At 46.1% G+C, this 17674-nt stretch overlaps 1 long non-coding RNA gene across 1 annotated transcript in view; it reads right to left on the bottom strand.

Moving 5' to 3' along the window:
* Window positions 1-1272: 1272 nt before the first annotated feature.
* Window positions 1273-17674, bottom strand: part of LOC125163983 (uncharacterized) — a 31417-nt gene continuing 15015 nt past the window's right edge. Inside the window, exon 3 of the long non-coding RNA XR_007151607.1 lies at window positions 1273-1945. This is a non-coding gene — a long non-coding RNA (uncharacterized LOC125163983). The remainder of the gene's footprint in view (window positions 1946-17674) is intronic.

Here is a 17674-nt window from a genome sequence, read left to right as displayed (position 1 = left end):
AGATCTGAAGGAAATAAAGATTACTACCTGGCTTTTACTGTACACATCACTCCCTACTCAGTCCCCAGGGACACGGCACGGAGAACAGTCCCTACGAAGCTGCACCCCTGAGCAGCCTCAGCCAGTGGAAAATGGCCAGATGTTTGAACCACCAGGGACCTTAGTTGCCACCGACTCCAAGGAGGGATTTGCCCAAGCCAGGACCCAGACCTGCATATCCCCCACCACGCCACACTGTTTGCATTCCTTGTGGTCCTCTGCGTCCCCACAGATCTTTCAGAAGCACTCCCTGAATCACTGCCCTGTGTTGATTTTCTTGTTCACCATCCTATATAGCCCTTTCCCCATAGGGTATTTTACAGCATTACATACCATATTTACCTTTAGCAATTAAAAACCTTCTTTTTATTTATTTTCTTAATGTTTATTTTTGAGAGAGACAGAGCACAAGCAGGGGAGGGGCAGAGAGAGAGGGAGACAAAGAATCCAAAGCATGTGCCAGTCCCTGAGCTGTCAGCATACAGCTCGACACAGAACTTGAACCCATGAACCGTGAGATCATGACCTGAGCTGAAGTTGGATGCTTAACCAACTGAGCCACCCAGGTGCCCCCAAACCATCTTGAATCACCCACAATTTTTCCCTTATGTTTTTCCAATTAAAAAAAGGGGGGGTGGGGCCCCGGGGAGTTGACCAAGACCTTTCCAACTCCAGTCACTTTTCTGGCTGGTATCTTTGTTCTCCATGTCAGCCCCAGCCCCAACCTCTAGGAACAAACTTGCATTTGCATTATTTTTTGAGACAGAGAGAGAAAGAGTGAGAGAGAACGAGTGGGGGAAGAGCAGAGGGAGAGAGAGAAAGAAAGAAGGAGGGAGGGAGAACGAGTGGGGGAGGGCAGAAGGAGCAAGAAAATGCCAAGCAGGATCCACACTCAGCACAGAGCCCAACGTTGGGCTCAATCTCACGACCACGATTTCTTGACCTGAGCTGAAATCAAGAGCTGGATGCCTAACCAACTGAGTCACTCAGGAGCCCCCTGCATTTGCCATTAAAAACATTTTTTTTTAATGTTTTTTGAGAGAGAGAGAGAGTGAGACTGAGCGGGGGAAGGGGAGAGAGGGAGACACAGAATCAGAAGCAGGACCCAGGCTCCAAGCTGTCAGCACAGAGCCCGACGCAGAGCTCAAACCACGAACCACAAACTACAAGAACATGACCTGAACCGAAGTCAGACGCCCAACCCACTGAGCCACCCAGGCGCCCCTCGCATTTTCCATTTTAAAGGGCCTGCTGCAAACGGGTATAAAGGAGCTCTCCCACCCACCACTGAACCCCGGCCTGCCTTCTGGGGTGGAAGGATCTGGGTCTGGCTCTGGCTGATGGAATTCAGTTCCTGGGATCAGCTGGCTGTGGAGGGCCATGTCTCAACTTCACTTTGTCTTCCACCAAGAGAAGCTCTCCTTTTAGATCCTGCAGGTCTAAGTCCCTGCTCTCATCGTCCTCTAAGACTCCCAGGTGTGAAGAATAAGTGTTCATTTACTCGAGAGATTGTAACTACGTTCCCCCCTTATCTGCAAGGAATATTTTCTGAGACGCCCAGTGGATGCCTGAAACCACGGATAGTACCGAACCCTCCGTATACTATGCTTTCTCCTACACATATGCACCTAGGATAAAGTTTAATTCATACATTAAACACAGTAAAAGATTAACAATAGCTAATAGTAAATAGAACTCTAACAATATACTTTTATCAAAGTTATGTGAAAGTGGTCTCCCCCATATTTATCAAAATCCAGCACTCACCCTTCCCGTGACGACAGGAGATGAAAAACTGCCAACACGGTGAGATGAAGTGAGGTTCCTGACGTAAGTTTTGTGACACAGCACGAGGGTAGGAAGCAGTAGCGCCCGCTCTGGCCGGAGGTTGACCGTGGTAATGAAGCTGCGGAAAGCCAAACCTCGGATAAGGGGATGGCTGTGTCTGAGTACAGGTGAAATCGATGATGTGTGCTTGGTCCTCAGCGTTAACTGATCAAGGGCTAAAATGAAATCACCTGTGACTAATATTTAGCCCTCAGTTCCCACCTTTTTCTTTCCCTTGAAAAGAAAGGGGCCAGCGGATTTGGTTAAGTGTACAATGAAGGGTGTGACGTTTTGAGGTTCAGAGGGAAATCCCTTCTGTGTTCAGAGTTCGCTCGCTCCGGAGGAGAACAAGACCGTGAAGTCAAGCCTGTCCATGCCTTTGAGAGGGCAGAGCCTCCAAGGGTTTATCAATGGGGATGCTGTATCGAGAGGAGGCTGGAGCGGCCCCACTCCCAGGGAGCCAGATGGGGCAGTGAGCTGGGCCCCTGACATGATAGGGGCTGGCCCCCTGTGTACCACAAGCCAGAGCACTAGCCCACGTTTGGGAACCTTGGCAAAGATTCCTATGCCCAGGCCTCTTCCATAGGCCTGGTTCCCGCGAGGTATGTGAGACCCGTGTGCCCATCCTGGGCGCAGGGAGGGTGGTGAGCTGCGGGTGGTCATCAGCATCAGAGGCAACTGAAAGATTCTCATCAAAAGAAATGCAGTTGGATCCCCAAATTTCGACGAAATAAGAAGACTCTGTGTGAAGCTGATTGTTAGGGCATCCTAATCGAATCCCACACTCCTCTGTTTTATTACGGGGGGGAGGGGTGGGGAGCTGAAGTGACTTGCATATTCCCGAACCTGCAGAGCTCTGGCTTCCGTGGGCGGGGGGTTGATACACAGCCATCCCAAAGAAACTCACCCAAGCCATCTTCGGAGGCCTCAGTCCTCAAAACCGGGTGATATATGGATAACTTGTCTTTTTTCACTACTTTGTTCACCCAAGAAAGGTACTAAAAACGTGGGAACAGAAAGCTCTTGTTTTTCCATCATTTAAAAAATGGTGATTTAGGGTCACCTGGGTGACTCAGCCAGTTAAGTGTTTGACTCTGGATTTTAGCTCAGATCAAGCCCTGTGTCAGGCTCCACTCTGGGCCTGGAGTCTGCTTAAGATTCTCTCTTAATTAATTAATTAATTAATTAATTAATTAAAAAATAAAGACAGTGATTCAAAATCTCTTCATTTCTCTGTGGTTTGTGTTAAACAACTTCTGAACAATTTCTCTGGGCAAGGGGAATTCTAGATACTGTTAGAGATCTTATGAGAATAAGATACAGTTCCTGGTCCTGTGAAATTAAAAATAAGCAGGACCAATGTGCACAGTTCTCTCTTTCTGGAATATTCTTCCACTCTCCATTTGGTCCGATTTAATCATGGTTCCACCTCAGCTGAAATGTATACTGCTCAAGTGGGCCTTTGGTGCCCCTGCCCTAACCCAGACCAGATAGAAGTTATGGTCTCAGAGCCTTGTGTAGTCTTTCTTTTGAATTCATCCTACCTACTCATTTCCTTAGCATTTCCTTTGTCTACCAGAGTACACATATCACAAGGGCCAGGATGTGGTCTGCCCCTCTCAGGGCAGAAGCCTACAGTGCCTAACAGCCTGAGGGGAAGGAATTACCAAGCCCCTTTACAGATGTCGAAACTAGGGCCTAAAGAGGTCTGGCTCCTGTCAGTCACAGAGCTGGGGGGCAAAGGCTCTCAGCTCGGGTTGTCTGTGCAAACCCCCTTGGTATACTCCCTACATGGGAAGGTGGCTTTTGTGAGAGGAGGTAAAGGGCAGAGAAGCCTGGAGAAGCAGGTTGCAGACCCTTTAAGGGCCTGAATGCCCTTAAAAAGGGTTTTAAAAACTTTAACCTATAATGCTACAGAGCCTTTCAAGATTTGTGAGCAGGCGCTCCGGAAAGATTACTCTGGAAACCGGCGGAGGTGTGGGTGGGGAGGGGGGCCTGGGATCTGTGGCAGGGAGTGGAGACACAGCGAGGAGCTGGGACAGCAGGTTTAGAAATGAGAAGAAGATATGCAGACCTAAGGTAGAATGAACTAGAATCCGATTAGAGAGCTGCTTGAAGGTAAGGAAAAAATGGCTCCTAGGTTTCCTCCTGGTTAAACAGACCCCGCCAGGCCGGCGGAGGACGGCGCTTCGGAGGCCCCCACAGTCAGAGTGGCTCTCGGGCGCCCTCTTCTGGAGAAGGGAGCAGGCTGCCGAACTGTGCCGTCAGCAGAACCCGCTGAGGCCGCCCAGTGGACACTAGCGGGTCTTTCAAACAAACACCTGCTAACTAACACGCTGTGAACCCAACACATCTGCCTGTGCGGAAACAAAAGGCTGTCAAAGCAAACTGTTGCATCTTCCAACACATACTATCCCAGCCTTAGAAGCAGTTTAGGGACAACAGAATTGAATTGAACTTGCCTGAAAGTAGATATTTATTTGTGGAGGAAAAGAGAAGGCAGAATTCTTCGGGGAATACTAAATATGTTTAGAAGAATTAAAGGACTGAACTCATGGTGGATCTTCAGCTGCTGAAGCTACCCTGGAATACTTCAGACTACCAACTGTTGAGATGCGCAGGGTTCAGACAACTCAAAACTGTTACATGTGGAAGTTGGCAAAGATGACCAACCTCAGGAGAAGAAAACAGGACTGAATGGGTGGGACTCACTCAGTGGGAGGGCTCCAGGGCTTTTCTCGCAGCCTATGCACCACGACGCAGCGAGGGGTCTACCTCCCCACCCAGCGCCCCCCCCCCAACCTCCACATCCACCCATGGCATATGCCTGGCCTGGGCCATTAAATGTGGCTGTCCACATGCTCAGGGTTTGTGAGCTTGAGCCCCACATCAGGCTCCATACTGACAGTTCGGAGCCTGTTTGGGATTCTCTCTCTCCCTCTCTCTCTGCCCCTCCCCCACTCGTTTTCTCCCTCCCTCTCTCTCTCTCTCTCTCTCAAAATAAATAAAATTAAAAAATAAAATTGAAAATGGCCCTCCAGGACCTACAGCACTGGCCCCACTACCTTCTCATCCTCTCCCTTACTTAGCTTCCCTTGTTCCCTCAGCTCTAGATTTACTCCTTCTGTCCTGTTCGTCCAACATTTCAGGATTCAGGTACCTCAGATACTGTGCACTTACTGTTCCTTCTACTGCAAGTGCTCTTCCCTGAAGTATAAACAATGTTCCCTCACTTTCTCCCAGCCTTGGCTCAGATGTCATGTTATCAAAGTGGCCTCCTTTGATGAACCTATCGGAAATTGCACACCACATTCCTCCCCCACAAACCCCCACCCCCCACATTCTCTGTTCCCCTTGCATGTTTCATTTTTCTCCATGGCCCTTATCATCTTTAAATATGACATTTTACTTGTATAGGTTATCGGCTCCCCTTATCCCCAAGATGTAGAGCTCCAAGAGAACAGGCATTTTGTCTGTCATTTTTCTCCACTGCTCCGTCTCTCACACCAAGAACAGTGCTGGGCATAAGGCAAACAATAAATACGTGATGGGTTACTGTTGGTTCTTGGATTCGCAGTATCCAGTGTCTCCCGCACAGGGACAATGTGGTCAGCCTTGAGTTGACTGGGTGGGGGTGGGGGGGCGAGGCCCAGGGGGATCTCTGCAGCCTTTAATGACCTATGCCTTTCCTCCCAGACTGGGGAGTCTAGCGTGGGGATGAAAAAAAAAAAAAACTTGGCCTTTTACCTAGACAGGAGTTTTTGGAGTTGAAAAACCAAGACCTGACCACCTTGGATTTTAGGTTTTGAAGGGACCTCTTTCTCCAAAGGTGAGTGTGGTTCCCCATGGCTTTCTGCCTGGAGAGAAAGTCCTCAGGGACCAAGTGAACCCCTATAGACAGCATGGTGAGCCTGGACCAGGAAGAGATAATGGAAGCAAATGGCTTCCTTTCTTTGGTGTTACTCCCCTCTCCTGGGAGCTCTGTTGCTGCTGTTAAGACTGACTGGCCTGGGTGGCTCAGTCAGTCAAGCATCTGACTTCGGCTCAGGTCACAATCTCATGGTTCGTGCGTTCGAGGCCTGTGTTGGGCTCAGTGCTGACAGCTCGGAGCCTGGAGCCTGCTTCGGATTCTGTCTGTCTGTCTGTCTGTCTGTCTCTCTCTCTCTCTCTGCCCCTCCCCCACTCACACTCCATCTCTCTCTCTCTCTCTCTCAAAAATAAACATTAAAAAAAAAAAAAAAAGGCTGACTGACTTGATCAAGTTGCTTGACCCCTCCTGAGCATCCATTTTCTCATCTGTACAGTTTCTTCAGCTGTAAAATCAGGTTAACGATAACAGTCCTGGCAAATCAAATAAGACATAAACGGAGTCTGAGTTTCAAAGTGTCAGGAAAGGAAACAGCTATCAAAGAAGGCCACTTACGCAGGGCAAAATGTAATACGTTGACCAAATGTGTGACACAGAAATTGTTTTGAGGGACAGATAGGACCACAAGACTGTCAAGTAATGAAATTACATTTGTCCTTTCTCTTTCTAACTATAAAATGAAACACATAGTCCTCTGTTGGTTAGGAAAAAAACTTAAGGTTGAAAGAAACAGATAGGAAGCAGGCACTTATACCACCAATAAGTCAAGTTCCAAATTTCTAATTTGTACAAAGGCATTTTTCTGCTAACACATCCAACGAGGAACTAACTGCCAGATGGTCAGGGCCAGGTCAGGGCCAGGTCAGGGCCAGGTCAGGGCCAGGCTTAGGTAAACCTGGAAACTGTCTCCGATTTTCATCATGCTCCCCTCACCCCCATGCCGTGCCCACCATAGTTCCTCTGTGTCCTGTGTGTTCCTACAAGCCTGGAGACTGGGACTGGGCTGTAGACCAACTTCCTGGGAGACATGTCAAGCCCACGGTGGCAAATTTCCAGAACTGGCCCCTCACCTCACCAAACCAGGCAATCTCGCTTCCTCAGGCACAGCCTCTCAGTCCACATGGACTCAATAGTCCTTGGGGATCCCCAAAGCCCCCCTGTGGTTGAACTCAGCTCTCCTGGGCTGTTTCACCAGCTGCAGCTCCACACAGCTATCAGCCACCTTAGATGCAAACCGGCTTTAAGGACCCTCCCGGGGGCACCTGGGTGGCTCAGTTGGTTAAGCCTCTGACTCAGGCTCAGGTCATGATCTCAAAGTTCGTGGGTTCGAGCCCTGCGTCGGGCTCTGCTGACAGCTCCGAGCCTGGAGCCTGATTCAGATTCTTTGTCTCCCCCTCTCTCTGCTCCTCCCCTGCTCATGCTCTGTCTCTCTCTCTCTTTCAAAAAAAAAAAAAAAAGACCTTCCCAGGGTGCTCCTTTGCTTACACAAGTGTTTCCCAGCCTGGTTGCAGGTGAGAAACATCTGTGCAGCTTTTTGAACACACTAGTGAACAATGAACACGCTAGTGAACAAGACCCACCCAGAACCACTAACACGGGCCCGGCTAGTGTGCAGGGGGGTTGAAGCCTGGCTTATAAAGCCCCCGACTCCTTTTCCAGCACACAAAGCCCCCTGTGGGGTGCTCTCTCCCACCTCAGCCCTCACCACACTCTCCCCACACCCACGCCAATGCCCCAGCGCTGGTGTTCCCTGAAGGCACCTCAGCATTTCATGCCCTCAGGGTTCTGTACGTCCTTCTGTGGGTCTAGGACCGAACTCCTCAAAGTGTGTCCGCAGATGGACAGCGTCAGCCTCACCTGGGAACCCAGAGCCACAGAAGCAGAATGCACATTTCAGCAAGATCCCAGCTGACTTGTACAAACGTTCAAGTTTGCGAAACACTCTAGATTCTTTCCTGCTTTGCACCCCTGGGGAATCCACACTCACGCTTGGATCCCTAGATCCTTAGCTCAGGGAGCGCCTCTTCCACCAAGACTTTCCCAACCTCGCCCTCTTTGCGCCCAGCCCTCTCCCGGAAGGAAGGAATCCCTCCCTCCCTCACGCTACCACTTTCATAGCACCCAAGAGCTGAAACCAATAATTCCTTGCACCTGCATTACACAGTATTAGGATCAAACAAAAACCACCTCGCTGCTTGCTTCATGAAATACAAGTTCCCAGAAGAAAAGGCTGTGAACCAACTGAACAGTTTACTTACAAAACTCATGGCTTGTGCAGGAAGAGTAGCCTCAAACCCCTTACTTCTCCGTGCCCGCCCATCCAGAGAAAGCTATGAAGGCAGGACTCTGCCCAATCCCAATAGATTCCACCTTGCAAGACTCACCTTAAAATCACCCAGCCCACACCCTGGAGCCATAGGAACACCTTTCTCTAATTTCCTTTTTTGAGACATGACTAAGGCAATCAGGGTGACGTCTCCTCGCAGATCTAACAAACTTGGCTTTGTTGAATCAGCAAATTTTTCTGGTGGCCTTTTAGACAGTCGACAGGCAATACACTCATCACAGAAGATTGCAATTATTTATTTGGGCAGCAGATATCACCCTTGCCACTACCTTGCCTGCCTCCTTCCTGGGCACGCGCGTGCACGTGCACACACACACACACACACACACACACACACACAACTCGCACACAAAGCATCAAGGAATAGAACTAATGGGCCAAATATCTGAGTCAGAGGCAAGAAGGGTGGGAAAAAGAGAGAAGGGAAGGAAGGGCCAGGGGTTGGAAGAGAGAACAGGGCAGTGAGGAGAGGTCTTCCACCATCAGGAAAAGAAACAGTCCCCTGCCCAGGCTTCCTGGGCTCCTACTCGGCCTTCCCCCATGCCCTTCTCCTTGGAGAAGCTGAGCACAATGGAATTGAATACGTTACAGGAGCCACTTTCAAATCCAGACAGCCAGGGTGAATTTCAAGGATGCAATATTTAATATGAACCTAAAGTTAAAGACTATTTTGTATCTTCTGTATATTCTTAGAGATTGATTACTTGTACTTGACCTCAACTGCATATGTATGTAATGAAATATAGTATATATGCATACCAGCTGGGCTACCTTTGTGTAATATTGCTTCCATCTCTCCAATGTTTATCGGGTTTCTCTTTCTGTCTCTAATTCTGCAAGAGCTACCAAAGACATAGAAAATCTGTAAAAATTAGATAATAGGGACAAAAGGAATTTTTGAGCGTATATTGGAAGGACAGGAGCAAGAATAATTGCAGAGCATTTCAAGTTTCTATGACCTGAGAATGAAGAAAATTTGGTTAGATTTATCCAAAACTTTCTAATCTAAATATGAAAATATTATCAGGTAATTTTTTTTATCAGTGATATATTGATTATCTATTGTGAACAAATTACCTGCAAACTTGGTAATGTAAGGCAACATTTATTTTCTTATTCAGTTTCTGAGCGTTAGTTTCTGAGAGTGACTTAGCTGAGTGGTTCTGGGTCTCTCAAGAGGTTGCAGTCAGGATGCTGGCTGGGGATGCTGTCATCTGAAGGTCTGACTGGGGCTGGAGGGGCCACTTCCCATAAGGTTCGCACAAATCGTTGTTGGCAGGTCTCGGTGTCATGTGGGCCTCTCTATAAAACTGCTCACGCCTTTTCCAGAGTAGGCCATCCAAAAGGAAGAGCACAGTGACTTTTAAGATCTGGCCTTTATGGGGCACCTGGGTGGCTCAGTCAGTTGAGCGTCCGACTTCAGCTCAGGTCACGATCTTGCAGTCCGTGAGTTCGAGCCCCGCGTGGGGCTCTGTGCTGACAGCTCAGAGCCTGGAGCCTGCTTCGGATTCTGTGTTTCCCTCTCTCTCTGCCCCTCCCCCGCCCAAGCTCTGTCTCTCTCTCTGTCAAAAATAAACATTAAAAAAAAACTAAAAAAAAAAAAAGATCTGGCCTTTATTTTTTTTTTTTTTTTTTTTTAAATTTTTTTTCAACGTTTATTTATTTTGGGGACAGAGAGAGACAGAGCATGAACGGGGGAGGGGCAGAGAGAGAGGGAGACACAGAATCGGAAACAGACTCCAGGCTCTGAGCCGTCAGCCCAGAGCCTGACGCGGGGCTCGAACCCACGGACCGCGAGATCGTGACCTGGCTGAAGTCGGACGCTTAACCGACTGCGCCACCCAGGCGCCCCTAGATCTGGCCTTTAAAGTCACACACTGTCACTTCTGCCTTAGTCTATTTATTAGAAGTGAGTCACTAAGTCCAGCCTACACTCAAGTACAGGGGAATGAGGCTCCACCTTTTTGAAGGAATATTAAATATTTGTGGACATAATTTGAACCATCATATTCCTCCCATATGCAAAACACTCTCATCTCTCCCAACACCTCAAAATATCCATTAGTTATTCATCACTATGTAGAAAGTTATTCCAAAACTTATTGGTTTAAAGCAATGGAAATTTATCATCTCAATTTTGGTGGGTCAGCAATTCAGAAATCGTTTTGCTGGGTGGTTCTGAGTCAGTTTCTTTCATGAGGTTTCAGTCAAAGTATCAGCTGGGTCTGAGTCATCTGGAGGCTCGAGGAGGCTGGAGGAACTGCTCCTAAGATCACTGAGTGACGTAGTTGTTGGCTGGAGGCCTCAGCTTCTCACCATGTAGACCTCTCCATAGACTGTTTAAATGTCCTATTGTCACAGAACTTAGCTTCTCCCACAGTAAGTGATCCAAGAGTGAGCAAGATGGAAGCCATGATGTTTTTTATGACCCAATCTCAGAAGTGACAGCCCATCACCTCTGCTGTGTTCATTTGGTCTCACAGGACAACTCTAATATGACATGGGAGGGGACTACACAAGAGCATGAATCCAGGAGGCAGATCTCACTGGGGGCCATCTTGGAGACAGGCCAACCCACCTGCTAATGAATTAATGTCAGAGGCTGGACTTAGGCTCACTGTCAGAAGCTGAAGACTCTGGTCTGTTTTGCCACTCTTCATATGATCTTTATACAGTAGCAAAATTTCTGGGTACCATGAAAATAAGGATCTTAGGTAATAACCATGTCAACCAGATGAATGATGATTATATACTGGCAAAATGACCAAGAGAGTTTGTGTGTGAAAACAGCCTATAGAAATTCAGACATTGCAGGCATATGTCTATTTGAGAGGGCACTCTGAAGTTTTGTGAGCCTGGCAATTGTAAATTCTACTTCCAGCAATGTGGGCTTGGAAAAATCACTGGATTTCTTTATACCTCGGTTTCCTCAACCTCATAAAAAGCACAATAATAGGGGCACCTGGGTGGCTGAGTCAGTTAAGCATCCTCCTCTTGATTTTGGCTCAGGTCATGATCTCACAGTTCATGAGTTTGAGCCCCATGTCGGGCTCTGCGCTGACAGTGTGGGGCCTGCTTGGGAGTCTCTCTCCCTCTCTCTCTGCCCCTACCCACCCCAAATAAAGAAATAAGCTTTAAAAAAACCACAATAGCTTCTTTGATGAGGTTTTTTGTTTTTGTTTTTGTTTTTAGAGAGAGAGAATGCATGCGTGAACAGGTGAGAGGGGCAGAGGGGGAGAGGGGGAGAGAGGGAGAGAGAGAGAGAGAGAGAGAGAGAGAGAGAATCTTAAGCAGGCTCCACACTCAGCACAGAGCCCAACCTGGGGCTGACTCCCATGCCCCTGGGATCATGATCTGAACCAAAATCAAGAGTCAGATGCTCAACCGACTGAGCCACTCAAGTGCCCCATTCATTGATAAGTTTTTATGGGAATTCAACCTTGTATTTGTAAGGTAAATAGCAATTATTAACCAATTCATAAATAGTAACTACTGTAAAGATTATTTCACATTTCATGATATTCTATGGTAACCATCTGAGCTGATAGATGTCTTTCAGTTTTTGAAGAGATGCTTATAAATGTATGAAAAGGGTCATTCTCTCATTTAATAATGCATATAACCATATTTCCGAAAACTAACACAAAAGGAAAAGGTCCTACGTTACCCTGCAGCTCTAACTTAATCACCATCTTTCCTTCGAGACTTTTCTATGCACTTTTCCCACACTGAAGTCAGAGTGTACATAAAAGTCTGCTTTTTGTTTCTTCCACTTGTTATCTTGATACAGAAACATCTTACAAAGTCTGACACAGAAGCTTGTTCATGTGTCACGCTCAGAGCAGTGAGCAGGGGGCAGGAGGGGAGAGCTGGTGGAAAGAGGGAAGTCGTGGGCCAGTAAATGCTCAACAATGCTGTGTCATGATCAGCTGAAGTTCCCAGAAGCAGAGGTCCTGCAGGGTGTCAGAGACCAATGCAAGGAGACAGCAAGGAGGTGCTAAGAGATTCTGGAAGTTGTGGTCTGGGGACAAAAGGTGCTTAATCAATCTTCAGTTCAATTCCTCTTCTATAAATCATACATGTTGCATACACCTTCTGTTATAGGGCTGCTAGAAAGGTTAGTCAAATTAGCATATGTAAAGTGCCCAGCACACAGAAAAGATATTATTAAAATGGTAAGATTTCATGAGTCAGGATATAGGATTTCCAAAAAAGTGTTCAGCACCCTAGTTATTCCTAACAGACTTCTTTTTTCTTTTAATTTTTTAAAGTTTATTTATTTATTTTGGGAGAGAGAGAGAGAGAGAGAGAGAGAGAGAGAGAGTGTGTGTGTGTGTGTGTGTGTGTGTGTGTGTGTGCACTAGTGGGGGAGGGGCAGAGATAGAGGGAGAGAGAATTCCCAAGCAAGCTTCACCCTGCCAGTGCAGAGCCCGACACGGGGCTCAAACTCACAAACCGTGAGATCATGACCTGAGCTGAAATCAAGAGTCAGATACTTAACCAACTGAGCTACCCAGGCACCCCCAGACGACGATGACGACTACTACTTCTTCTTCTTCTTCTTCTTCTTCTTCTTCTTCTTCTTTAAGCAATCTGCACACCCAATGTGGGGCTCGAACCCACAACCCTGAGATAAAAAGTTGCATGCTCTAACCGACCGAGCCAACCAGGCACCCCCTTAACAGACTTTTATTTTTAATTAATTAATTAATATTTTTTGAGGGAGAGAGAGCGTGTGAACAGGGGAAAGAGGTAGACGGAGAGAGAAGAAATCTTAAGTGGGCTCCATGCCCAGTGCAGAACCCAATGTGGGGCTGGATCCTATGACCCTGGGATCATGACCTGAGCTGAAATCAAGAGTTTGATGCTCAACCAAATGAGCCACCCAGGGGCCCCTAACAGACTTCTTAAACATACAATTTATGTCCTAATATTTCATGACTATTTCTGTAACATAGGAAAGTCCATCGGGATAGCAGACCAGGGTGGAGTTGATCATTAATCAAAACCATTGAAAGGAAACACCTAAGGGCAGGATGCTGGGAGGAGCTTGCAAGATGGGCATTGCAACCCCACCTCCAGGGGGCAGCAGCTGCTGGGCTTCTGGTTGCTCTGTGGGACTGCAGCCCAGGGTTGCAAAATGATGCTACTACCACGTAGCACATACAGAAATTTACACACACAGGAATTAACAGCAGTTAGGCAACAGGGTTCCTGGTATAGAGACAAGAATTATTATCTGCCTTAAATCCCTAGCCATTGGAGGTTATTTGATTGTACATATTAAAATACATTTAACGTATATATTACATAAAAAGTACACACGGACATACAAAATGCTTCAAGAAGTCCTCCTAGAGAGCCTGAAACCCATTTAACTTTATTTAGGCCAGTGGTTGCTGTCGTATTTGACCCAGAAGCTCTGTTTTCCACATCAAGTGTATTAGCACCCTAAGCAATACACGTTGGGAAAGGCTCTTGAGCTTTCAAAGGGAATACTCAAGTGCATCAATGAAAGCAACAGAATGCTATTATTGCATCATGTCTGCCCCTGCCCCCGCCCCGGTGGCCTCCCTGCATCGGTCCTGATGGGCCTCTGCCACCTGCCATCCTTAGAGGACCGGATTCTCCACCTCTCCTCACTGCTTGCCCCACAAGGAAGAGGTCTGGGCACCATATTAGAGCTTAACAAATGTGAGTTTCTCCTGAATCCTTGGAATATACATCTTAACTACTTCTCTAACAATCGTCTTATGACAGCAGCTTCATGAGTATGTGAAAGACAGAGAAATAGCTCCTCTTACACGGCCTGAGTACATTTGGGATTGTCGGAACACAGCAAATTGCACTGTGCTCTATGCCACGAGTACTGGTGTGAGGAATTACAATGAGAGTACCATATTTTTCATTTCTCTTTCATCTTCTTTACTAGTCTGTGAACATGGAGAGCAGGGTGTGGTAGCCTTAGATGCCTTATCTGTAAAGCAAGCAGAATCATATTTATCCTGCAGAATTTTGCCAGCCAGAATTTTGGAATCATCAAATAAAAAAGTGAATGTGTGTAAAGTGCTGAAAACAATGCCAGAGATGTAGCAGTACTCACTAAATGCCAGCTATTGGAATTATTTCCACACTTCCTGTTAACATCACACTCTTGGAAGATGGAAAAAGTCATGGATCTTAAGCATGTGCAGTCACTAGAGTAAGTCACGGAACCGTAGTATTTGTAGCTGGTTGACATTTTTTAAAGGATTGTAAAGGTTCTTAGAAATTCTCTTTTACGGATGACAAAAAGAGAAACGGAGGCTGAGAAAAAATGAAGCAATTTGCCCATGTTTTTCACAGGAGCATAAATTACCAACACTCAGTATTTGGATCCCACACGAAGGGCACAAAAACCTCACTAAGAAGTTAAAAACCGAACAGGACTCCTATCTGAAGTGAACACACCCCCAAATCTCCGCTTTGCACGGTTCCAGGGATTCTTGTAACTTAATGTACATTTGCATGGTGAATAGCAAATCTGAACTTTCGGCGTCCTAAGTGATCTGCTGCAAGCGTTCCCAGTATTTTGTTTCAATCCCTGCTTGCGTGCCTTTCACTCAACAGGTTTTCTTCAAGCATTGCAGGAACCGGGCAGCAAAGCCTTAGCCCATCGCACCACTAGATGGCGCTACACCCACTCCGGGGAAGCCATGGCGTGCGCGGGAGGAGGAAGCTGGTGGAAGAGAGGAGTTTAACGTCCTGGTTCCATTTTAAATGTTCATACCCAGACATGAAAGCAGATGAATTAAATTTGCCATTATCCCGCATACTTAAATCTAATTGGATTTGATAAAAATAGAGCAGAGCTGGAGAAGCGGCTGCCAGCCCAGCAAATCTGGCCTGTATTTCAGGCCGAGGGAAGATCCTGACAGAATGCAATCTCCAAGCTCTAGACATCCCCAGTAACAGAAACAGGAAGCAAACACATTCTGGATCTTCTAAGAAAAGGCCAACCATTGTCATAGTATTTCAGAGACCATGGGAGCTGAATAATGAGAGCTGGTGATTGAGGGCCATTTCTAGAAGAACTTAAATATAAGAGGCTATAATGCAGGGATAAGACGGGGAAATGAAAGATGACAACACGTGGAACGTCTATAAGAAAGAAGAAAAACAAATGCTTTCACACCAACAAAGTGTGGAGAGTCAGGCAGTGTGTGGCTTGGAGTGGAGCTCAGAGTTAACAAAATTTCAAGGCTGGAAGGAGCCTTGTAAGGAAGCAGGACTGGGCCTGAGAAAGAACTTGCTGGAAACCACACAGATCATGAATGGCAGACAGGCACCAGACCTGCGTTTGTGCGACCCAGTACTCTTTCCACTAAAATGCGTGGCCCTCTTAACGGCTCACTGAAAACCTTTCACAAAATCCAAGGAAATCCACGCAGAAGCGCCCTCCCGCCACCTCCCTGCATGCACATGTGCACACATCCACCGTCCTCACAATACAGGAAATTGAAGGAAGCCATCTGAAACTTCAGCGGCGGCCGCGGCCAACACAGATAACATATCAAACGAAAAGCTGGAAATCAGCACTGTTCACATTCACACAGGAAGCCCCAACTCAAGCTGTTTGACCCTATTTAGTAATCAGTTCCAGGCTCACAAAAGAATGCCAGAACAAAAACCGAAGGCAAAAAAAAAAAAAAAAAAAATCCCCCAAAACAACAAAAAACATACTCCCAACCTTTTTCCTTGGGAAGAAGAACGACTCCAAGAAGTTTCAAGAGAGGCCCATCTGGTTTACAGCGTTTTGCAGGAAATCTAGTGACTATTCTGTGATGCCATTGTCTTCGCCAACCCCGGGGAGGTGGCACACCAAGGCGGTCCCTGGGATAATTCAGATGCATCAAAGCCATGTTTTACCTCAGTTGTGCTGATATTTTAGCTGAAGGTATTTTGGACCTAAACATCTCCGGTGATTGTCGGATGTATTGGTGGGATGGGAAGTGCTGGCAGGTCTGTGGCTCCGCCCCCACTTATAGTAGCTGTTCCCTAACCAACCCTTCTGAGCCTCCTTCTGTCAACACGGGACCGAATCACTGTTACCTCACAGGACAGTTCTGAGGAGGGCATGAGAGAAGATGTCCTATGGCACAGAGGAGCCTCCCTAAATATCAGCCTCTTTCCTTCAGTTTAATTTTCGAATTCCCTTCGTCACTTACACTGTGAACCTGGCCTTCAGCAAAGAGAAGAAAAACGTCTCATTTTCTTTGGAGCCACTGCTGAATTCTCTCAAGTTTTATCCAGGCCAGTGGCTCTCTGAACATTTTGGTCTCAAAACCCACTGACCCCCTTACAAACTGAGGATTCTGAATTTTTCTTAAAAAAAATAAAAGGTGGGCTATCAGTATTTACCATATTATAAAGTAACACCGAGAAATTTTAAAAATATTTAAGAGTGACAATAATAATGTATTACATATTAATGTAAATTACGACAAATAACTATTTTCCAAAACAGAAAATATTTAATGAGAGTGATGTCATTTACATTTTACAAATCTCCTTAATGTCTGTCTTGATAGAAAACAGCTGGATTCTCCTATCTACTCTGCTCCTACATTGTCTCTTGTAATGTCTTGTTTTGGTAGAAGCCTATGAAGAAAAATCAGCCTCTGTATGAGGGAGGAGTATTTTAATAGTTTTTAAAGATAGGTGCGCACATTCTTTGGTAGTACACCCAAACTCACTAAGGGCTAATTTCTTTAAGTTGATTTTAATGTGGAATCTGGAACGTTTTCAATGAACTTTTTAAATGCTCTTACATGAGGTCCATTCATCTATTTTGCACTTTCAGTGGTTCTTTTACGCACGCATGCTTTTGTAACATTTGGAAAATACTGACTCACTGAGTTACGTAGATCTTCCAAATTTCAACAGTTTATTACACATGCAAAAAAATCACATTATTAATATATTGCCACCAATCTCATCAGAATGATTTCTATAAGGAAGCTGTCAAGCTCACTGTGATGGACATGGGCTTTCTATAATCCTAATTCTTTCTTGAAAGTTAAAATTTTATCATTGGCAACAACTGTCAGTTGTTTTACTGGAGGGGACAAGCTCACTTTGTTCATTTTGAGAAAATACCTGTCAGATATCCAACTCTAAATAACTATAGTTTGTCTTCCATTCTTTAGAGTGTCAAAGAATAATGATGTTCCATGGGGAATGAAAGGCTAGTTTGGCTCACTATTCAATTGCCAAGCGTTTTTCCTCAAGAAAACCAACACCCTTCATTATTCAGCAGAAATGCCTTCTGTGTGTTTTCCATTTTATCACAGAGAATATTAAATGCACATGTACTCAGAGGTCAAGATTTAACAAAATTAATAATTTTTACTGATTTATCAAGGACATTCTTTAAAAAAGTTTTTTTAATGTCTATTTATTTTTGACAGAGAGAGAGAGAGAGAGAGAGAGAGAGAGAGAGAGACAGAGCATGAGTGGGGGAGGGGCAGAGAGGGAGACACAGAATCCAAAACAGGCTCCAGGCTCCGAGCTGTCAGCACAGAGCCCGACGCGGGGCTGGAACTCATAGACCA

The sequence above is a fragment of the Prionailurus viverrinus genome, chromosome B1 (genome assembly GCF_022837055.1).
Source record: "Prionailurus viverrinus isolate Anna chromosome B1, UM_Priviv_1.0, whole genome shotgun sequence".
NCBI classification, from domain to species: Eukaryota; Metazoa; Chordata; class Mammalia; order Carnivora; family Felidae; genus Prionailurus; species Prionailurus viverrinus.
Note: the sequence above shows the minus strand (reverse complement) of the source record. Positions and strands in the feature narration are given on the sequence as shown.